Raw genomic sequence first — 24,445 nt, forward strand, 5'->3', positions numbered from 1 at the left:
GTAATGTATAAAGAAGAAAGAAAAAAAAAAACACGGGTAGGTGGTATACAATTATGGATGGACTGCCGAGTGCCGACACAGAGGTAGCTACAGCCGTGGACTACCGTACTGTACTGTGTCTGCTGCTAATATAGACTGGATGATAATGAGATGTAGTATGTATAAAGAAGAAAGAAAAAAAACCCACGGGTAGGTGGTATACAATTATGGATGGACTGCCGAGTGCCGACACAGAGGTAGCTACAGCCGTGGACTACCGTACTGTACTGTGTCTGCTGCTAATATAGACTGGATGATAATGAGATGTAGTATGTATAAAGAAGAAAGAAAAAAAAACCAAAAAAAAAACCACGGGTAGGTGGTATACAATTATGGATGGACTGCCGAGTGCCGACACAGAGGTAGCTACAGCCGTGGACTACCGTACTGTGTCTGCTGCTAATATAGACTGGTTGATAATGAGATGTAGTATGTATAAAGAAGAAAAAAAAAAAACCACGGGTAGGTGGTATACAATTATGGATGGACTGCCGAGTGCTGACACAGAGGTAGCTACAGCCGTGGACTACCGTACTGTGTCTGCTGCTAATATAGACTGGATGATAATGAGATGTAGTATGTAATGTATAAAGAAGAAAGAAAAAAAAACCACGGGTAGGTGGTATACAATTATGGATGGACTGCCGAGTGCCGACACAGAGGTAGCTACAGCCGTGGACTACCGTACTGTACTGTGTCTGCTGCTAATATAGACTGGATGATAATGAGATGTAGTATGTATAAAGAAGAAAGAAAAAAAAACCACGGGTAGGTGGTATACAATTATGGATGGACTGCCGAGTGCCGACACAGAGGTAGCTACAGCCGTGGACTACCGTACTGTACTGTGTCTGCTGCTAATATAGACTGGATGATAATGAGATGTAGTATGTATAAAGAAGAAAGAAAAAAAAAACCACGGGTAGGTGGTATACAATTATGGATGGACTGCCGAGTGCCGACACAGAGGTAGCTACAGCCGTGGACTACCGTACTGTGTCTGCTGCTAATATAGACTGGATGATAATGAGATGTAGTATGTAATGTATAAAGAAGAAAGAAAAAAAAAACCACGGGTAGGTGGTATACAATTATGGATGGACTGCCGAGTGCCGACACAGAGGTAGCTACAGCCGTGGACTACCGTACTGTGTCTGCTGCTAATATAGACTGGATGATAATGAGATGTAGTATGTATAAAGAAGAAAAAAAAAAAACACGGGTAGGTGGTATACAATTATGGATGGACTGCCGAGTGCCGACACAGAGGTAGCTACAGCCGTGGACTACCGTACTGTACTGTGTCTGCTGCTAATATAGACTGGATGATAATGAGATGTAGTATGTATAAAGAAGAAAGAAAAAAAAAACCACGGTTAGGTGGTATACAATTATGGATGGACTGCCGAGTGCCGACACAGAGGTAGCTACAGCCGTGAACTACCGTACTGTGTCTGCTGCTAGTATAGACTGGATGATAAATAATGATATAAAAAATATATATATATCACTACTGCAGCCGGACAGGTATATATTATATAATGACGGACCTGCTGGACACTGTCTGTCAGCAGAATGAGTTTTTTAATTTTTATAGAATAAAAAAACACCACACAAGTCACACGACGAGTGTACTTTTTCAGGCAGACAATCACAATATACTATACTGGTGGTCAGTGTGGTCAGGTCACTGGTCACAGTGGTCAGTGGTCAGTCACACTGGCAGTGGCACTCTGGCAGCAAAAGTGTGCACTGTTTAATATGTACTCCTGGCTCCTGCTATAACCTATAACTGCTCCCCAGTCTCCCCCACAATTAAGCTGTGTGAGCACAGTCAGATATTATACATAGATGATGCAGCACACTGGGCTGAGCACAGATATGGTATGTGAGTGTGACTGAGTCACTGTGTATCGTTTTTTTCAGGCAGAGAACAAGAACAGAACGGATTATTAAATAATAATAAATTATAAAACTGCACTGGTGGTCAGGTCACTGGTCATCAGTCACTAGTATAACTCCTCCTAAGCTCCAGTAAGTAAATGAAGTGTCTCACTCTCACTCTCCTATCTATTTTAATTTCTAAACGGAGAGGACGGCAGCCACGTCCTCTCCCTATCAATCTCAATGCACGTGTGAAAATGGCCGCGACGCGCGGCTCCTTATATAGAATCCGAGTCTCGCAATAGAATCCGAGCCTCGCGAGAATCCGACAGCGTGGTGATGACGTTCGGGCGCGCTCGGGTTAACCGAGCAAGGCGGGAAGATCCGAATCGCTCGGACCCGTGTAAAAAAACATGAAGTTCGGGCGGGTTCGGATTCAGAGAAACCGAACCCGCTCATCTCTACTCTGCAGTAGTGCTGATGGCTGCAGGGTGCCATTCATTGTGCAAGCTACATGCAGCTGCCGCAGGGGAACGACAGTGTTGCCTCGAGGCAGCGCCGTCCCTAACCAATATGATGCCCTAGGCAAGATTTTGGCTGATGCCCCCTAGTACCACCTCTGGTACCGCCTCTGACCTTGCACCTCTTTCCCAGCACCATCACCCCTCACCCATAGCAGTCCTTATTTTGGTGTTTGTACCTCCTATATTTTAAATAGGAACAGTTTGAACATTTGGCGCACAGCCCAAAAAGGGGTGTGTTTTTGCTGGCAAGGGGCATGGCCACACAATAGTAACCCCAATTCCAATTACGTCACACAGTACTGCAACTTTATTCACATTTGATCATGCCATAGTGTCTATAATTCATATTACATACCACAGTAGTATCACTTTACCTTATAAACATTACTCCTCATAGTAGAGACCCTTATTCACATTACATCACACTGAATTGCTCCTTATTCACATTAGACGACACAGTATTGCCCTTTCTATACGCAACGCCACATAGTAGAGCACCTTATACACATAATGCCACACATTAGTAATGCATATATACACATAATTCCACATAGTAATGCCCCTTACACATATGAGACACATTATTAATGTCCATATAAACATAATGCGCCTTACACATTATGACAACCTTTATTAATGCCCTTTTACACATAATGTCCCTTACGCATATGCCGCACATTATTAATGCCCTTGTACACATAATGACACATAGTGCCCCTACACATTTGCTGCACATTATTAGTGCCCCTATACACATAATGACACACACACAGTAGTACCCTGTTACACATATGCCGCACATTATTAATGCCCTTATACACATAATGACACACATAGTGCCCCTTACACATATGTTGCTCATTATTAATGCATTTTTACATGACACACATAATGCTCCTTACACATATTCCGAACACTACTGCACAACCAACCCACTCACATGCACACAGCAATCACACTGCCACTAACACTGTGACCTCTGCCTCTGCTTGGATACAGATGTGTCCTCATAAATCTTGTCTCAATGGTGTAACGTCGGGCACCTTTTGTTTATGAATATGCATCTTATTTGCATTGCTATGTGGCTAGGTTGCTTCTGCTGATTAAAATGATATGCAGCATGCCTATATACTGTGTGAGACTGTGGCTGTATATGCATATGAAATGCTACACACAGAATATAGGCATGCCGCATATCATTTTAATCAGCAGAAGCTGCTGATGCCCCTAGGCATATCAAATGCCCTAGGAAATTGCCTAGTTTGCCTATGCCTATGGCCGGCTCTGCCTCGAGGGGCCTGAGCTCTGTGAGACAGCACTGCTTGCACACCCCTAGTTACAGTCCTGGTTCCATCTAACACATCTCAGGATCCATTTATCAAGAATTGCACATGCAACGCGATCTGGAGCAATATTAGCATCCAGAATTGCATTGCAATATGCGATTCCTACAGCGGGATGTATCGTTGAGCACCCACAGGGACAGGGGCCCCTGAAAGAAGCCTGTTCCTGTGATGTGCTCTGAGTGCTGCTGGAGCTCCGGCACATACGCCACCCCGCTGACCGCACCTGCGCACAACTATTGACAGGGAACCCTCTCACGGCTATGTATGTATAGTGTAGCCCATAGGCTACAACAGGCTACTGGCATTGCATTCCGGAAGTTGGTAAATCAGGTAGCATGGTATCCCCCATTGAAACCGATGGGGACTGCGGCTGCCGGCGGGAAGGGAGGGATTGCAGCAGGTACCGGCGATATCTGCTACCGTCCCTCTGTGATACATTTGGGGTATACTAAATATTTGTGGTTGTTTTGGGGATTAAGCTTCGAGTATTCAATGATAAATTGGCCCCCTAGAGAGATGCAGAACATTGCCCTGATGTAACCTATGAGAGATCATTGTTTAGAGATCCGCAGACATTTCTCATTCGAACTAACCTTTCGTGACGTCTGCAGATCATTGTGCTGTTCCAACGGGTGGTCTTCAGTATGGCGGCTGTCGGGATCCCGGCGCACAGTATACCGGCGCCGGAATCCCGACAGCCGGCATACCGACACTTATTCTCCCTCGTGGGGGTCCACTACCCCCCCTGGAGGGAGAATAAAATAGTGTGGCGCGCTTAGCGCGCCACCGTGCCCACAGCATGGCGAGCACAGCGAGCCCACAAGGGGCTCATTTGCGCTCGCCACACTGTCGGTATGCCAGCGGTCGGGCTCCCGGCGCCGGTATGCTGGTCGCCGGGAGCCCGACCGCCGGCATACCATACTACACCCGTTCCAACTAATGCAGAATAATGTCTACTAACACCTACTAATAACTGCTGCAGTGACCCATACATATATTCAGGGGATTTGCAGGAATTCCCCCAAAAGTAGATGTTTTGGGGGGGATATACCACAACTATGTATGGATAAATAGGCCCTTAGATATCTGCAGAAGATTATCCTATTCCAGCTGTCCAGCACAAGGGACTACGCCGCCCATACAGACAGATATTTGGGTGACACATTTGGTTATTTAAAAGGGAAAGTTGCCCAAAACAGCTCCATGTGCATTGTGTGCTGATCACAGTGACATCTCAGAATGCCCACCTGGTCCTGCAATGATTGGGAGAGGACCACCATTTTTGATGAGTCCCACACAATCTGGAAGAGTAGGGTCCCCCCTCCCTCCTCTATGTTCTTCCTGGTGAAATGGGTGGGACGGGGACAGGACTAGGGAAGGGGGGAGGGGGGGGGTTGATGATCCTATTCTTGGCTAATTACATCCTCTCAGACCCACCCCATCTATGTGATGCCAAATGACGAGCTTTGCAGGTTCTGCCTCCCCTTTCCCCAAGTGACTACCTCCATAATCCTCCAGTAAGCTTGTAAGCGTTGTCACGTATGACCTGGTTGGCAAATGTGAGAGGTCATTGTACTTGGTTGGCCAATGTGAGAGGTCATTGTACGACTGTACTGATTGGGCCCTATTTTATCAGGGGTTGAAAATGATCAAGTGCCTATTGTGGGAATAGGAGGAGGTGTGGCCAGTGTGGGTGTGGCTGGTGTTGTGTGGGTGTGGCCAGTGCTGAGTGGGTGTGGCCAGTGCTATATCTCCCTAACTACAAAAAAGTACAAAAATTGTATGATTTTGCGGGTAAAATAGAAATAGGGTTTTAATACTTATGATGTATGGCTGGCAGTGTGGGCAGCTGGGGGGCTGGTCATGGTGGTGGGTCTATTTTTATATGGCGGCCTGAGGCTGTAGTTAATTAGGCTTTATATTTTCTCTGTTTTTTTTTGGTCACCCACATTGTAAGCGAAATTAGACCCAATTTCCCAATTTTGTAACATCTGGGTTCCTTAAATAATTCCTGTCTCGTAAATAATCCCATACAGGCACTGACCTCCGGAGGGAAAGGGTTACAGTGTTACACACTAACAGCTGGGAAAGGTCCAGGTAAAGGAACACTCAGGGAATGCTCTGTGGGATCTGACAGGGTTACTCCCCCACGCCCCGCCCTGCCTTCCACAAAATATGCAAGAATTTGAGCCATGCTCCTCTGCACTTAGCCAGGTAACTTCTGAAATATCACATTGTCCTCTGTCCTAGAGGTCAGGTAGCTGGGGGGCGCTTCTTCAGGTGTTTCTAAAGAATTTGTCAAAACTGTTTATAGTATCCTTTTTTGGGGGGTGAGGGGGGGGGGGGTGTTTGTAATAACTGATCTGTATACTGGGGTTCCCAATTCTCAGAACATTTACTGACAGTCATTAAAAATGTCAGTAAAAAACAGATCTTATCCTGAGACAGATTTTATGCCCAAATGCCAGTTCGCCTCACCTCGTAGCAGAATGTATTCCCGATGCCACATCAATGACTGATATAGTAAAGCGCTATAAATCCTTATTTATTACAGATGCGACTCCTACTTTCAGTTCTGGGCAGTAAATGACGCCATTTGTGGAGAAAAAAAACCCAGCACAGGGCAAGGCTGTCCAGCAAGTGTGGCGCCGCCCCACGACACGTCCGCAGTTTAATTGCGGACACAACAATTTGTGGTTGACAACTGCCTGCGCGGCCTGGCTCTGCTGGCAGGCGGTCCAGCGTAATTTTTTTTCCTCAGAGCGGCTGCATGTGACATAACGCAGACGCCCCAAGAACGCTCCCACCACGCCCACGCAATGCCGTGTTGCCGCCCCCCCCCCCCCCCCCTTCCCATGTATTATGTCTGCATGCAGGGTAAATACCGGCTGCATCTGCATGTAGCCTACACCAACTGGGCAGCTTTGTTTTTACACTGAAAATTAGATTTAAGCCAGATATGAGATGGATATCGATTTACGCTCACTTCTTAATTGCTTGCAATTCCGCCTACACGTCCACAGAGCATTTGTCCAGACATATAGTTACAGCCACCCTGCTGCAAGGGGAGTTGCGGGTGATAGCTCTGATTTGCACGTCGTTGCTCAAAATTGCATATGCGCAGCAGCTAAAGATTTGTAAGTTTTCCGGATATCACGGAAAGTATGTAAGTGTACATGAAATAATACTGGCGAAAGCGTATACATAGTTCTGTGCCACCAGTGCGGGAGAAATTATGGGCAACCTGCAGAGCCGGCCCTAGGCATAGGCAAACTAGGCAATTGCCTAGGGCATCTGGTATGCCTAGGGGCACAAGCAGCTTCTGCTGGTTAAAATGATATGCAGCATGTCTATACTCTGTGTGTAGCATTTCGTATGCAGATACAGCCACAGTCGCACACAGTATATAGGCATGCCGCATATTATTTTAATCAGTAGAAGCTGCTTGTGCATCCTAGCCACATAGCAATGCAAATAAGATGCATTTTCATAAAAACTAGGCACCCAACGTTAGCAGAGCTGCCAGTTGACTCACGCCAGGAACTATATGTGTCATTATGTGTATAAGGGCATTAATAATGTGTGTCATTATGTGTATAAGGGCACTAATAATGTGTGGCATATGTGTAAGGGACATTATGTGTGTCATTATGTGTATAAGGGCATTAATAAGGGTTGGCATAATGTGTACGGTGCATTATGTTTATAAGGACATTAATAATGTTTGTCATATGTGTAAGGGGCATTACTGTGTGGTATTATGTGTATAAATACATTACCAATGTGTGGCATTATGTGTATAAGGTGCTCTACTGTGTGGTGTAACGTATAGAAAGAGCACTACTGTGTGGTCTAATGTGAATAAAGAGCAATATGGTGTGGTGTAATGTGAATAAGGAGCAATTCAGTATGATGTTATGTGAATGAGGGGCTCTACTGTGAGGAGTAACGTATATAAGGTAAATTGGTACTACTGTGTGATGTAATGTGAATAAGGGGCACTATTGTATGATAAATTGTGAATAAAGTTGCAGTACTGTGAGGCATAATTTGAATTGGGGGTACTATTGTGTGGCCATGCCCCTTGCCAGCAAAAACACGCCCCTTTTTGGGCTGTGCGCCGAATGTACTTATTGTTCTTATTTAAATTACAGGGGGTAGGGGAAAAAAAAGGACTGCTATGGGTGGGAGGTGATGGTGCTGGGAAAGGGGTGCAGGGTCAGAGGTGGAACTAGCGGTGGTGCTAGGGGGCACCAGCCAAATTATTGCCTAGGGCATCATATTGGTTAGGGCCGGCTCTGGCAACCTGCATCCAATTGTGCATCAGGCCATCTGCGCTTTGTCAGGGATCTGCAATATTCACATAGAAGAGGCAAAGTACAGGCCTGCAAGATGCCATGGGCCCAGAACTATAGCCCGTAATACCAATAAAAAAACTGACCCTGAGATAAATTCATCTCCACACCAGGGCTGTCATGATGGAATGGTATGAAGGCAGAGGCGGACTGGCCACAGGGCCTACAGGGAAGATTCCCGGTGGGCCGACGCACCCTCGGGGCCTGTTATGTTTGAGGACGTGGTCCTATTTATAGACATAATGAATAAGATGCCAAACAATTAGCATATATGAAAATTACTTTGCCACTTAGCCTGTGATTGCAGATGATCTAGTGTATGCTCTGTCTGCCTGCTTGGCTGACATATAAGATTGAGTGAATAGTGATTGGGATACGGTTGGTGTAATAAGCAAGAAAATATATCTTTCTAAAGAATTATATAGTTTCCTAAATTCTGAAGGTGTATCATATAATGTGCTCATAATATTTAATTTTATTTCCCTTTAACTTCCCCCTTGATGCTGGACATGCCCACTATCTGGAAAGTCTTGGGGGGAGCGTGCTGCTGCCATGGCCCATGGCTAGACCTTACACCTCTGGTGCTGCCCATGTGGGGCCACTAGTACTAATTATTCCAGGACCGCTTTTTGTTCCCAATCCGCCCCTGTATGAAGGGATGTGACTACAGCAACATTTGCGGGGCTTGATATGCCAGTCTGTGAATCCCGGGCACTTGTCGCAGCAGTGCAATCCTAAAGGGGGCATAGCCACAGCAATTTGGGAAAGTGGCTACACCTCTTTGGCAGCCCTGTGCCCTTCCCAGCTCCCCTGTCTACCACCATGGCAAACCCAGTAAGTTCCAGTAAGGAACATTTTAACATTATTAACATTTCTTTAGATTGGACCAACATACAGTTGAGAAAGGGGGGTCACTGGACTGCACACACTAATTCTAAACATAATAAGAGGTACTACCATGCTGAGACTTGTAGTGTCACAAAAAAAAAGAGAAAATGGAGGTGCACGCTCTAAACACTAAGATCTCTGGCATTCAGGACAATTATAATAAACTGCAATTTAACATGGAGTAAAATTGAGGTTCTTAGCATAATTTTTGGCCCATCAGGTGGGTCCTTAACAGTTGGGAACAAACAGGCCCATAACATGCCTATAATCTGCTGTCATGTCAAAGGGGCAGGGACACTGGGACCATGAAGAATAGAAGCAACCAGAGCCTCCTAAGGATGCTCTAGACAGTAGCGAATCCGGGGGGGGGGGGGGGGGGGGGGGTGATCAGGGCGATCATCCCCTGCAAAGCACACACCTTGTTCTTTCACATTGTCTCCTCCCCAGGGCCGAGCAATCAGCTGTCTCTGTCTACTTCTCCTTTGGTAGGTTGTGACCTCCCGCTCCTCTCCGAGGCTGAGCTCTTTACCAGCTCCGCCTTAGAAGCAAAGCCAGCTAAGAGCTCAGCCCTGGTGAAGGCGTGGAAGGTCATGGACACCCAAAGGACAAGGTGTCCTTCAGGCAGAATGCTCTGATCACCTCCACTGGGCCCTGGATCTACCACTAGTTCCAGGCAGGTGTGAGGTGGCTCTAGAGGGTGAGGGTGCCTGGAATGGGACTCTGCCAGCCAAATGCAGGTCTCCTAAGCCCTGCACCCCCTGGGTGGCAGCACCAGATAGGACCCTGGGAACAGTAATAAAACAAGGCAAGAAATAAGAGAACGCTCTTCACCAGTTTATAATAATAATAATAATAATAATAATAATAATGTTGTCCCTTGTATAATCACTATGAGGAGCAGTACCATATAACTTCCTAAGGAGCTGAATGCCAGTATATTTTAGGCCTGGCGAAGTTCCTTATACAGTTCAAAGAACCTCGAATAATAAACCCCATATGTTTATAATGTGATATAATACTAATGTAAATAAGTTCTATAATTCAAGTATATTTTGCGGAGCCTCTAGCCGGGGGCAGCATTACCTAGTGCAATACATATGTGTCTGCTCAGTACTTACATCAACGTGTTGGCTGCCTAACCAGGATCTTAATCTTGATCCAGCAGCCCTCCGCTAGGCAATCAATAGGAGGACAAGGCATGCCCCAAGGCCAGATATGTAAATGGGGTGAAAACTGAAAGCAATTAAAATAACGAGCCCTTATCAAATACAATGCAGAGCTGGTTAATGGCTTGTTAATTAGCCCAGTTAGGCGTCTATACTTCAAAGGTTACAATCTATCTGGCGAGGGGGGGGGGGGGGGGGGGGGTTGGTGCGGCCATCATGTGTTATTCTGTGTGGCATACAAGGAGACATGGTAATGCCATTCCACATAACAGGGATTATATCGTCATGTATGGGACTATGGGGTCTATGTACTAAGCCTTGGGTGGAGATAAAGTACCAGCCAATTAACTGTCGTTTTTCAAACACAGCCTGTAACATGGCAGACAGGAGCTGATTGGTTGGTACTTTATCTCCATCCAAGGCGTAGTAATAGACCCCTATAGGGTCTATTCATGAAGCAGTGAAAAGTGTGGAGAAGAGAACCAGTAGAGAAGTTGCCCATGGCAACCAATCGGCATTGAAGTAATATTTATAATTTACATACTATATACAATTGTGCGGAGCAGCTGATTGGTTGCCATGGGCAACTTCTCTACAGGCTCCCTTCTCCACTCTTTTCACTGCTTCATGAAGAGACCCCTATGTGTCAGAATTGAGTACAAACGCGGTCAGACTGTGTGTGGGGGGGGTTAGGGGGTCTCTGGGTGTAAAATGAGAGAATACCTAAAATTGCCTCAAATTTAAAGAAGCAAAAAGGGAAAGATACAAACGGCAATTTATCATTGAACGCAAGGGGTCTGTAACTACACCCACGCTGTGCGAGCCCCGCCCCTATTTGTGAGCTGTCACCATTATCAGTGTGCACCGACCCTGTCTTTGGTGCAAGAGATCCGTTTGAAAGCCGACATATCTCCACGTACACGCTTCTCAGCATAGCCCGGAAATCTGTTGGCATGCTCTCGCTAAACTACGCCTAACTGCGCAAACCCCGCAAGAGGCGTCCGCAAAACTGACTTGCATTCAACTCTGTATTAGTCCCGATGGATTACTCTGTGATAAATCATACACGCACAGAAAGAAAAATGGAAACGTCGTAACTGAGGAAAATTATCTAGTTCTACATACTATACTTACAGGAGTTTCAAAATTGCATTCATAAAATATAAACAGTAATAGCCTATAAGAAACCACTGTTCGGTAATATAAAATGCACATTATATGGGTTTGGCGGTGGATAATGTAGGAAAACGTAGTTTCAAATCAGCGAACGTGGCCTATTGAAACGGGTGTGGACCATTAGATCGACAGTGTCTAGGTTGGAAGGTCGACAGGGTTTCTAGGTCGACATGTGCTAGGTCGACAGGTCAAAAGGTCAACATGAGTTTTTTATTTTGTTTTTTTTGTCGTTTTCTTCGTAGAGTGACCGGGAACCCCAATTAGTGCACCGTGTCCCCTCGCATGGCTCTCTTCGCTCGCCATGCTTTAGGCAAGGTTACCGTTCCAATCGTAGTTCACGTGGATCGTTAAGTATGAAAAAGTTTTTTAAAAAAAGAATTGTTTTTTTAAAACTCATGTCGACCTTTTGGCCTGTCGACCTAGCACATGTCGACCTAGAAACTCTGTCGACTTCCCAACCCTGTCGACCTAGTGACTGTCGACCTATAGTGGTCGACCTAAACATTGTCGACCTAGACAGTGTCAATCTTCAGACCGGATCACATTGAAACGCATTACGGAAATATTGACATTTCTCCACTCCAGCTGGTCCCTGTGGAAGCTGCTCCCGGATCTCCGTGGGACATGACCGACACCACTGTGTAAGGAGAAAGTGTCACTGTACTTTCGGGTCTTTTGGGGCGATCCGCTGAACGATGCACCCCAGGAAGGCAGAGACAGGCACAGCCCTCTCACGGGGACCCAGTGGCAGGATTATGATGCTGTGGTTGAGAATCTGGCCTCATTCATGGAGTTGGGTATGAAATCCCAGCGGTCAGTATCCTGACGGTCAAAATTCCTGGCAAGTATTTTAACCCCACCCCTAACGCTAACCCACCCTAACCGTCCCCTCCCGCAGTCTAGCCCTAACCATTCCCTCCTGCAGTCTAGCCCTAACCATCCCCTCCTGCAGCCACGTGGTTGGGGTTAGACTTCTTCCTGTCTTCTCTGTAAGCGCTTTAGTACCCACTGCTGCCTCTATGTAATGGTGCGGGCCCCGTTGGCAGTGCGTAGCCCTTTAAATATTTCCATAATAATTGTATTATAATTTCAAATATTAGGACGAGCCCAGGAAATTGTAATATTACTGTTTGGTTCTTCTGCGTCCGGTACATAAATATCAACCTCTTATTTATAAAGCACCAACATAGTGGGCAGCGCTGTATATTGAGCAATGATGACACAAATAAATAGCATACTGTACAATGACATGAAACATAGAAAAGGCCCTGCCCGTATGAGCTTACAATCTAAAAGATTGGGGAGCACCCGATACATAAGGGGGTTCAGTATGAATTGCCAGTGGACGGGATCCCCTCCGCCAGAATGCCGGCATCGGGGCGAGCGCTAGAAAGCCCCAGCAGGTATTGCTGGGACTTGTAGTTCTCCAGCAGCTAAAGAGCCAGGGCTGTGTGCGCTTGAGTTTATTACTGACGAGCGCTAGCACAGCACGTCCCAGCAGGCGAGTTCTCCGGAATAAAAGACGGCAGATTAGAGATATCTGTGGCAGGAGAGCCTGATAGCTAATTATCTGCCGCATGTCTGATTGGGATTTGCTCATTGATGACAAGATTACATGGAAATCGCACAGTTCCCAGAGAGTGGGCTGAACTGTGCACCAAGGAGTAACCTCGGCTAATAAAGAAGGTTACACACAACGACGACCTGAGTTTCTCACACGAATGCAGCAGCTGCATCATGGGGCGACGGTGACGTTCCGTCCTAACGATCCAGCCAGTGGCGGAACAAGCAAGCGGTGGGCCCAGGTGCAACAAAATGCTTTGGCCCCCCCCCCCCATCCCATCCAAGTCCACCCCATGGGCAGTGCGCGCCGTAGGCGCGCGCAAAAATACATAGTGGCGTGGCTTCGTGGGGAAGGGGTGTGTCCACAAAATAATACCAATTCATAAAACGGTGCACAGTAGTCTCCATTCTTCAAATTACGCCGCACAGTAGCACCACTACACCAGGTAGAGACCCTTTTACTCCTTACAGCGAACAGATTCCCCTTTTTACACATAACGGCAGACAGCGTGCACTTTTTACACATAACGGCAGACAGCGTGCCCTCATTACACATAGCGGCAGACAGCATACACTTTTTACACAATGGCAGACAGCGTGCCCTCGTTACACATAGCGGCAGACAGCGTGCCCTCGTTACACATAGCGGCGGACAGCGTACACTTTTTACACATTACGGCAGACAGCGTCCCCATTTTACACATTACGGCAGACAGCGTCCCCATTTTACACATTACGGCAGACACCATACACTTTTACACATAACGGCAGATAGCGTGCCCTTTTTACACATTACGGCAGGCAGATTCTACCTTTTTACACATAGCGGCAGGCAGATTCCCCATTTTTATACATAGCGGCAGGCAGATTCCCCATTTTTATACATAGCGGCAGGCAGATTCCCCATTTTTACATTGCGGCAGGCAGATTCCCCATTTTTACACATTGCGGCAGGCAGATTCCCCATTTTTACATTGCGGCAGGCAGATTCCCCATTTTTATAGATAGCGGCAGGCAGTCCCCCCTTTTTACACATTGCGGCAGGCAGTCCCAACAAATAAAAAAAGAAAGAAAGAGAAAGAAAGAAAGAAAGAAAGAAAGAAAGAAAGAAAGAAAGAAAGAAAGAAAGAAAGAAAGAAAGAAAGAAGAATTATACTTACCCTCTCTGTTGGCTCAGGCTCCTCGGTGCAGCTTCCCGGGCAGTAGAGAATGAGGAGGAGGGAGGTGGAGGAGGGAGCCGCAGCAGCGCTGTGTTACTGGTGGAGGCGCTGCTGCTGCTGCCCCTTTGCTTCCCTATAGGCTGTTCTCAGAGACAGCCTATAGTGAAGCAGAGGAGCAGCAGCAGCAGCGCCTCCACCAGTAACAAAGCGCTGCTGCGGCTCTCTCCTTCACTGAGAGACTGTCCCTGTGACCTGTTTGTATATGAGGGAGGGAGGGACGGACCCTCCTCCCTCCTTCGTGTGCGGATGACGGGCGGGTCACGGGAGCGCTGGTGTGCGGCTGCGGCATGACATACAATCAGAGGCGTAACTAGGGATTTTGGAGCCCAGGGCAAGATCAATAATGGCGCCCCCCCATCCGGAAAAAAAAAAACCTACAAAGGAAAGTATGTGCGCACGCCACCAGCGCGCACTGATAAAAATGGCCATGGCCACATACCAGAAGGGGGGCGTAGACACTGAAAATGGGATGTGTCAACATGACACGCCAGCTGTGACACGCCAGCTGGGAACATTCTTTTCAATTCCACATGTACCTTACCATCATTATCTCCTGCCCAAATAGGTGTAATTTTTTTAAGAGGGGTATGAAAAAGTGAAGGGTGAAATCATGCGCGCTCTGGGAAAAGGGGGCGTGTCCTTCAGTGTAGTAATACCCCTTACACTCTCTAGTACTGGTGCCCCTTTAAAATTTTAGCACACTGAATGAGCCGAAATTCACATTGTAGCACACTGAATGAGCCGAAATTCACATTGTAGCACACTGAATGAGCCGAAATTCACATTGTAGCACACTGAATGAGCCGACATTCACATTGTAGCACACTGAATGAGCCGAAATTCACATTGTAGCACACTGAATGAGCCGAAATTCACATTGTAGCACACTGAATGAGCCGAAATTCACATTGTAGCACACTGAATGAGCCGAAATTCACATTGTAGCACACTGAATGAGCCGAAATTCACATTGTAGCACACTGAATGAGCCGACATTCACATTGTAGCACACTGAATGAGCCGACATTCACATTGTAGCACACTGAATGAGACAAAATTCACATTGTAGCACACTGAATGAGCCGACATTCACATTGTAGAACACAGAATGAGCCAAAATTCACATTGTAGAACACTGAATGAGCCAAAATTCACATTGTAGCACACTGACTGAGCCGAAATTCACATTGTAGAACACTGAATGAGCCAAAATTCACATTATAACACACTGAATGAGCCGAAATTCACATTGTAGCACACTGAGTGAGCCGAAATTCACATTGTAGCATACTGAATGAGCCGAAATTCACATTGTAGCATACTGAATGAGCCGACATTCACATTATAGCACACTGTATGAGCAGAAATTCACATCATAGCACACTGAATGAGCCGTAATTCACATTACAGCACACTGAATGAGCCGAAATTCACATTGTAGCACACTGAATGAGCCCAAATTCACATTATAGCACACTGAATGAGCCGAAATTCACATTGTAGCACACTGAATGAACCGAAATTCACATTGCAGCACACTGAATGAGCCGAAATTCACCTTGTAGCACACTGAATGAGCCGAAATTCACATTGTAGCACACTGAATGAGCCAAAATTCACATTGTATCACACTGTGTGCATGTCAGTGTATGTCGGTGTGTATGTGTAGGTGTCAGGGTGTGTATGTCAGTGTACGTCGATGTGTATGTACAGGTGTCAGAGTGTGTATGTCAGCGTATGTCGGTGTGTATGAACAGGTGTCAGTGTGTGTATGTCGGTGTGTATGTACAGGTATCAGGGTGTGTATGTCAGTGTATGTCGGTGTGTATGTACAGGTGTCAGGGTGTGTATATCAGTGTAGATCGGTGTGTATGTGCAGATGTCAGTTTGTGTATGTCGGTGTGTATGTACAGGTGTCGGTGTGTATGTCGGTGTGAATGTACAGGTGTCAGTGTGTGTATGTCGGTGTGAATGTACAGGTGTCAGGGTGTGTATGTCAGTGTATGTCAGTGTGTATGTACCGGTGTCAGTGTGTGTATGTCAGTGTATGTAGGTGTGTATGTACAGGTGTCAGGGTGTGTATGTCAGTGTGTATGTACAGGTGTCAGTGAGTGTATGTCAGTGTGTATGTACAGGTGTCAGTGTGTGTATGTCAGTGTATGTCGGTGTGAATGTACAGGTGTCAGGGTGTGTATGTCAGTGTGTATGTACAGGTGTCAGTGGGTGTATGTCAGTGTATGTCGGTGTGTATGTACAGGTGTCAGTGTGTGTATGTCAGTGTATGTCAGTGTGTATGTACAGGTGTCAGTGGGTGTATGTCAGTGTATGTCGGTGTGAATGTACAGGTGTCAGGTGTGTATGTCAGTGTGTATGTACAGGTGTCAGTGGGTGTATGTCAGTGTATGTCGGTGTGTATGTACAGGTGTCAGTGTGTGTATGTCAGTGTATGTCGGTGTGAATGTACAGGTGTCAGGGTGTGTATGTCAGTGTATGTCAGTGTGTATGTACAGGTGTCAGTGTGTGTATGTCAGTGTATGTCGGTGTGAATGTACAGGTGTCAGGGTGTGTATGTCAGTGTATGTCAGTGTGTATGTACAGGTGTCAGTGTGTGTATGTCAGTGTATGTCGGTGTGAATGTACAGGTGTCAGGGTGTGTATGTCAGTGTATGTACAGGTGTCAGTGGGTGTATGTCAGTGTATGTCAGTGTATGTCGGTGTGTATGTACAGGTGTCAGTGTGTGTATGTCAGTGTATGTCGGTGTGAATGTACAGGTGTCAGGGTGTGTATGTCAGTGTATGTAGGTGTGTATGTACAGGTGTCAGTGTTTTTCGGTGTGTATGTATAATATACAATAGCAGCCCCAACTGGTTATTATTACAGACATTACACACACATATATACATGATACATATGATACATGACATAAACAGACATGATAGATACATACATGACACAGTACATGATACATACAGTACATGAAACATACATGATGCAAACACGAGACAGACCTGGGCTGGTGATGAGGCAGCTGGATCCCAGGCAGTGCATCAGGGGCCCTCTCCAGTGTCCAGACGTAGGTGAGGAAGGCAGCGACCATCCCCAGCTTGGCTGTCCTTATCCAGGACTCCTAGAAGCTTGTCTCGTTCCCCAGCAGCAGGGCCACAGTGTCCCCTGGGTGGAGGCCGGACGGGGAGAGCCGCAGTTAAGGTAATTAAGCCCCGGCGGCTGCGGAGCTACGGCTAAAAGTTTACAGGGAAGGAGAGTGCACCCTGTCCTTCCAGCGCCGCACACATTGGAGGGGCCAGCATACATAAAACATCCGCGTTGCAGGGACACACTGTCCCCGAGGCAGAGGCTGGACAGGGGAGCACGATGCTGCAGCCCGGGAGCTCCGCACTCGTGCGGCTGCGGAGCTGAAGCCTGAAGCGACCAGGAAGGGAGGGGGCCCAATGTCCATTAAGTGCCGCACACTGGGGAAGCCGGCACCGTGAACCGCAACGGAGTAATAAATACTCCAGCAGCATGGCCAAACATAGTCCTCGGGGCTTTGGCCGGAAGGCGAGATCGACGCTGCAGCCCGGGAGCTCCCCACTGCCTTTAGCCAGTATGTCCGGTCGGCTGCACATTTGCAGCTAAAGGATACTTGGAGCCGGAGAGCGTCTCCTCTCCATCCAGCGCCGCACACTCCGGTTTAATCAGAAGGTCCGCAGCCAGAACTGCAGCAACTGCGGACATTATGAAAATAACTTTGGATGCACCGCACTAGTGGCGCCCCCCTTTTCCTGGTCTGTAATGGCGCCCAGGGCGTGCGATCTACTCGCACTCCCCTAGTTACGCCTCTGCATACAATGAGTCATTGTGACTCATTCATGTAATGCTGGCCGGCGGCTGTGGGCCCTTGAGTGCGGCGGGGCCCCAGTGCAATGCACTGCCTGCCCCGCCAGTAGTTCCGCCCCTGGATCCAGCGTTTAAAAGTTTCTGGAAGTTTTCTGAGATTAAAGTGATTTTGGGGTCTATTTACTAAGGCTTGGATGGAGATAAAGTACCAGCCAACCAGCTCCTGTCACTTTTCAAACCCAGCCTGTGACATGGCAGTTAGGAGCTGATTGGCTGGCACTTTGGCCCTCATTCCGAGTTGTTCACTCGCTAGCAGATTTTAGCAGCATTGCACACGCTAGGCCGCCGCCCTCTGGGAGTGTATCTTAGCTTAGCAGAATTGCGAATAGAAAATTCTTAGCAGTTACTGAGTAGCTCCAGACCTACTCCTACACTGTGATCAGCTCAGCGCATTTCGTTCCTGGTTTGACGTCACAAACACGCCCTGCGTTCGGCCAGCCACTCCCCAGTTTCTCCAGACACTCCCGTGTTTTATCGCACACTCCCAGAAAACGGTCAGTTTCCGCCCAGAAACACCCACTTCCTGTCAATCGCACTCCGATCACTTCGACGATGGAAATTCTTCGTTCAGACGTGAGTAAATCTACTAAGTTTTGTGCTAAAATACTTAGCGCATGCGCACTGCGTACCATGCGCATGCGCATTTTTGCCTTAATCGCTCCGTTGCGAAAATCGGCAACGAGCGAACAACTCGGAATGACCCCCTTTATCTCCATCCAAGGCTTAGTAAATAGACTCCTTTGTTCTTTGTGTTGCCTGCTGGACCCTTAGAGGTACATTTACTAAGGGGGACATCTGCTAAGCAGTGAGAAAAGTGGAGAAGTGAGCCAGTAGAGAAGTGGCCCACGGCAACCAATCAGCAACTCTGTATACTTTGAAAGTAAGCAAATTATAAACGTTACGTCAATGCTGATTTGTTGCCATGGGCAACTTCTCCACTGGCTCACCTCCACTTTTATCACTGCTTAGTACATGTCCTCCTAAAGCTTCTAAAACAGATAATTGGTCAGATTCTGTCTATCACTTTCTAAAAGGCAACAGAGAAATGATAGACAGCATCTGATTGGTTGCAACATCACCAATTCTCTGTTTTAGAAACTTTAGTAAATTACCCCTTAGGGCTGTGATCAGAGATGGCCACAGATACCCCAAAGACAGTTCCTGATTGGTAGATGCAATACACCAATGAGAGTGGCAGGGTGCGCTCCATGTGCTCACCGGTGAATGGCTGGAATTATCCACGAATCAGAGTGCAAAGAACTCAGATTTCTTCATCGGAACAAAAGACAGAATGGAGAGCAAGGAGGGGTTGAATGATTAATGTGGGCCGTGGCGCAGAGAGGAGGGGCGGGTACAAATTACCTGGGCCTGGGAAGATGGCGCTGGGTGGAGAGGAGGAACCTGCTCTCCACCCAGTAAGGTAGGAAGTGCGTGTCCTCCCCTGCCTTTAAAATTGTGCCCCTCTGTGGAGCACACAGGGCCGTGGGGTGGCAGAAGAGTGGCAGGAAGATGGACCTTGGTACCATGCGTCAGATTTGTCCTACTAGGGCATGCCTTGGTTGTGGACGTGGCTCCTGAGAGCGGACATCAGGCATTGCGCTCGGAAGTGCAGAGGGAGGGGCACGCCGGTGCACCAGTGCAAAGCCAGGATGTTCTGCAGGTTACATTGGGTGCACTTTGTAAATGTGTCTGCAGCCTGCTATTAGTTTAGTCCTGCACTTATACACAACGGGCAGGCACAGGAACGGTTAATAATAGCGGCACTATCGGTGACATTGATCCGGGCCAAGTTTTTCTCTGTATCTGAGTCAGTTACTAGGGAAGTATCAGTTACTGAGCTGGGGGGAAAAAGCCGGCACTGGACTCCTGTACTGTGTATGGCTCGGAGTCACTTGGCGTGTGTATAGCTAAGGTGTGTCGCACTGAAAGGAAAGAGGCCGTGGGTGTGTGCTGTACCTGACAAGGCTCACTGTGTTCTGTGTGAGGGACAACGAGACAAAGCGAGAGGCCTGGCAGCCTGCGATACAAGATATAACTGGCTATTTAACGTATGAATGTGATTCCTGCGTGGCACTGTAGGTCACCTATGGGCAACGGGCTGCCTTGTGCGGCCCACCAAGCCTTCACTTCTAGCCCCCTGGTCCTTGCGGGACCATATGAGTGGCCGTTTCGGAAAGTGCCGTCAAAAATTGAGCCATTTTAGTACAATCTGTTTTTATTAGTGTAGAAAAAGCAAATAAACAGTTGAGGCCGTCAAGGCCGCAAACAGATAAACATAAAGAACAATCAATATTCCATTGAACATAACTGTACAAACAAAAATACAGTTGCCGGTATAAGAACATAATATAAAAAATGGAGCCATTTTATGGATGCGTCTGCATCTGCAACTGCGATCCAGTATGCAGGTACAATGACTCCTCCCTCTTCCTGCGTGCATGCTGCGCTACCACTACGCAGAAGTTTGATATAATCAACTGATATTTGTATGCAGCACCTGGCACTCGCACAGTCCCTCAATACAAAACCAGCCGTTGCGTATTCTCGCACAGCCGCTGCGTGCACATTCACAGCTGCAATTGCATCAGCGTATATCTGTGAAGTGGGATTCCGGCCCTTAATGTTTCTTTAGTTGAGGGTGGGTACACACTGCACGATGTCGCAACGGTTTGCCGTATAGGTGCGACACATCATCTACATCGTGCTGTGTGTACTCGCAATTGTGCAATCCTGCGGGTCGCATGCGACATCTTCCGGTTTTGCCTGCTGCCCATCCAACCGGAAGATAGCTCATGCGACCCAGTGCGTATTAATGAAGGACGGAACAGTGATCGTTCCGTAGTTCATTAAATTTTCCTGGTGCGTATCGGCAATCAAGCATGGTCTGGGCTGAACAGTATTTGGCCTGACCATCGGCCCGAATGCCCGTCGTCCTGGTGTGTACCCACCCTAGGAACTAGAACACTCCGGCGATCTTCCTGCACTAGCTGTATGTTTGGTCAGTGCATGTTAATTGCAGGACAACAGGCAGCCACGACAGGGTTCACTGAACAGTAAGGGGAACACCCTGGCCGTACACAGGGCAAATGTGGACATGAGACAAAGGAGAGGTCTGCACCCATGTCCCTTCGCCAGTCACCATCAGGAGCACATGTTCTTTATTGGGTTCAATAAACCCCATCTGCCATGTCCACCCGTTGGGTGAAAGAGTCAGAGATTTTCATCGTACGTGGTAGACATCTGTCGGTAATTCGGTTGAGTCCATGCAGCCTGTTCTTTGCTGGCAGACTAGATGTTATCCAAAGCTTCCAACACCTGCAAACGCCTAAAGTAAAAAAACAAAAGTAAAAAAAATAAATCCATGTAATTGTAGATTAAATGTAAAATTTTGCAGCCTGCGGCTGTAAAATGCTACTGGAAGCATAGAAGCAGTGTGTTCCCTCTGTACACACACACACAAGCTGCTCTCCGAATATAATAATATGCACTGCAGGCTGTGCGGTATCCCGGTGCAACAGAAGTAGTAATCTCAGCCTGATGATCTAATTGCGAGGCTGAAAAACACAGAGTGGAGAGATGAAGACATTATTTTCCATACAAATTGTAACCATTATGCGCTATGGAGCCCCTTTCTGCTGCGCAGGTGTAGTAGAGGGCGTCACAGCACATGTGGTGCACCCCCAAACCCACGCACGTGCCCAGATAATATTAAAAGCATTTTGATAGTTAATTGTCGTAGGGACATATCTGTGCATTTTGGGGGTAATTCAGACCTGATTGCTCGCTAGTGTTTTTGCGATCAGATCAGAACTGCGCATGCATAAGCGCAGGCTTGTTGCACAGGTACAAAGCGGATCGTTGCTGTGCAATGAGTTTTACGAAGAATCCATTCGCACAGCTGATCGCAAGGAGATTGACAGGAAGAAGGCGTTTGTGGGTGGCAACTGACCGTTTTTTGGGAGTGGTTGGAAAAACACAGGCGTGTCCAAGCGTTTGCAGGGCGGGTGTCTGACGTCAATTCCGGACCCGGACAGGCTGAGGTGATCGCAGCGGCTGAGTAAGTCCTGGGCTACTCAGAAACTGCACAAAGTTTTTTTGTACCGCTCGGCTGCACATGTGATCACACACTTGCAAACCAAAAATACACGCCCCGGTGGGCAGCGACTATGCGAACGCAGGACTGCAAAAAAACAGCTAACGAGCGATCAGGTCTGAATTAGCCCCGTTGTCCGGATGTAGTTGACACTAGTTAAACCTTTACGAGACCACTCACAGGTATGGCGCCTCTCTCCTGCCATACTGAGAGCCTAGGCTACTGGTGCAGCATTGCGCTACATACTACGGCCCTCATTCCGAGTTGTTCGCTCGCTAGCTGCTTTTAGCAGCTTTGCACACGCTAAGCCGCCGCCTACTGGGAGTGAATCTTAGCTTTGCAGAATAGCGAATGAAAGATTCGCAGAATTGCGAATAGAATAGCGATCAGAAATTTCTTAGCAGTTTCTGAGTAGCTCGAGACTTACTCCTCCACTGCGATCAGTTCAGTCCTTTTCGTTCCTGGTTTGACGTCACAAACACACCCAGCGTTCGCCCAGACACTCCCCCGTTTCTCCAGCCACTCCCGCGTTTTTTCCGAAAACGCCAGCTTTTTTTCACACACTCCCATAAAACGGCCAGTTTCTGCCCAGAAACACCCACTTCCTGTCAATCACACTCCGATCAGCAGAACGAAAAAAAATCTTCGCTAAGTCGTGAGTAAAATACCAAACTTCTTTGCAAATTTACTTGGCGCAGCCGCGGTGCGAACATTGCGCATGCGCAGTTTGCGGAAAATCACTGCGATGCAAAGAAAATTAACGAGCGAACAACTCGGAATGAGGGCCTACGTCATGCTTACCATGTAATATGTTCCGTCTCATTTACACTTTATTTCTGCAACGCAAGATACAACAGTCTGGTTTTTATTTGACAACATCTGTCCCCACAAATCCCTTGGAGCTCGTCCCTCCCACAGCTTAATTCTAAGTAAGGCATCTTTATAAAGTTCCAGCGTTCCCAGCGGAGCCGCCTCATGGTTGCGGTGTCCCCAACACCTCCAGTGATGTCGTGTCGCTGCCAGTGCACTGTAGGCTGCAGCCACGAGCAGGGCGACACCGACGCGTTTTGTTATTTTAAGTACGGGATATTTTCCTATAGTAATAAAAGGCAGATGTCATTGTAAACTACAGCTCACTCACCCTGGGCGACAAAGGAACACCTAATTATTTATAAATAAACTCACAGGCAGTTATTATACCAAACGTGCAACCGGAGAAGTCATACTGTGCAAAGAAAAGAGAAGATACTGGGCCCGATTCAGCGGCTGTATCTTTTTGATTCTGAGCCCACCAGGACCCCCACTGGCAGCAGCACTGTTCCATCGCGGCTCATACTTATACACACCATATGCATGATTACTTACCTGCCGGGACTCCCCTTCCGACGTAAAAGTTCTGACTTTTGGGTTTGTGACCCAGGAGTCCTACTGTGCTTGCACGGCCCTCTGCCGGCCAAGCCAAAGCTGCGGGTGGACAGAGAGAAATCTTTCGGATCCCTCTCTGGAGACTTCATACAAAAAAGAAGCCCCTAGGCTTCTGTGGCATCGCCATATATATTATAGGTGGCATTGATGTGTATAGGAGTCATGGTCTGGAAAGATGAACTTGATGCGTGTGGGCACATTGCAGCACCTGGGGATTGTGCTATGGACCTTTTTAATCCATATGGAGGAGAACAGGAGGTGGACATGGCGGAAGTGAGAAAAGAGGAAGAGAGAAAAAAAGGGGGAGAGAGAAAAGAAGAGGAGAGAGGAAAGATACGGAGAAAAAATGGGGAGAGAAAGAAAAGAAGAGGAGAGATAGGGAGAAAAAATGGGGCGCATACATAATAGTAACAGAAAAATAAGATTTTACTTACCGATAAATCTATTTCTCGTAGTCCGTAGTGGATGCTGGGGACTCCGTCAGGACCATGGGGATTAGCGGCTCCGCAGGAGACAGGGCACAAAACTAAAGCTTTAGGATCAGGTGGTGTGTACTGGCTCCTCCCCCTATGACCCTCCTCCAAGCCTCAGTTAGGATACTGTGCCCGGACGAGCGTACACAATAAGGAAGGATATTGAATCCCGGGTAAGACTCATACCAGCCACACCAATCACACCGTATAACTTGTGATCTGAACCCAGTTAACAGTATGACAACCGTAGGAGCCTCTGAACAGACGGCTCACAACAATAACAACCCGATTTTTTTGTAACAACAACTATGTACAAGTATTGCAGACAATCCGCACTTGGGATGGGCGCCCAGCATCCACTACGGACTACGAGAAATAGATTTATCGGTAAGTAA

The 24,445-nt window shown here is 47.3% G+C and overlaps 1 protein-coding gene across 4 annotated transcripts in view; it reads right to left on the minus strand.

Moving 5' to 3' along the window:
• The window catches only part of VANGL2 (VANGL planar cell polarity protein 2), a 146,045-nt gene that overhangs the window by 81,347 nt on the left and 40,253 nt on the right, over nt 1-24,445 (minus strand). The window contains exon 1 of one of the 4 annotated variants that reach the window (XM_063946952.1): nt 20,016-20,038. The exons of 2 other annotated variants lie outside the window; for them this stretch is intronic. The gene's annotated coding sequence lies outside the window, so the exon portion shown is untranslated. Of the gene's footprint in view, nt 1-17,170; nt 17,342-20,015; nt 20,039-24,445 lie in introns of those variants that run through there. One more of the 4 variants, XM_063946950.1, reaches the window with a different exon arrangement.

Source organism: Pseudophryne corroboree, chromosome 12 (assembly GCF_028390025.1).
Source record: "Pseudophryne corroboree isolate aPseCor3 chromosome 12, aPseCor3.hap2, whole genome shotgun sequence".
Lineage (NCBI taxonomy): Eukaryota > Metazoa > Chordata > Amphibia > Anura > Myobatrachidae > Pseudophryne > Pseudophryne corroboree.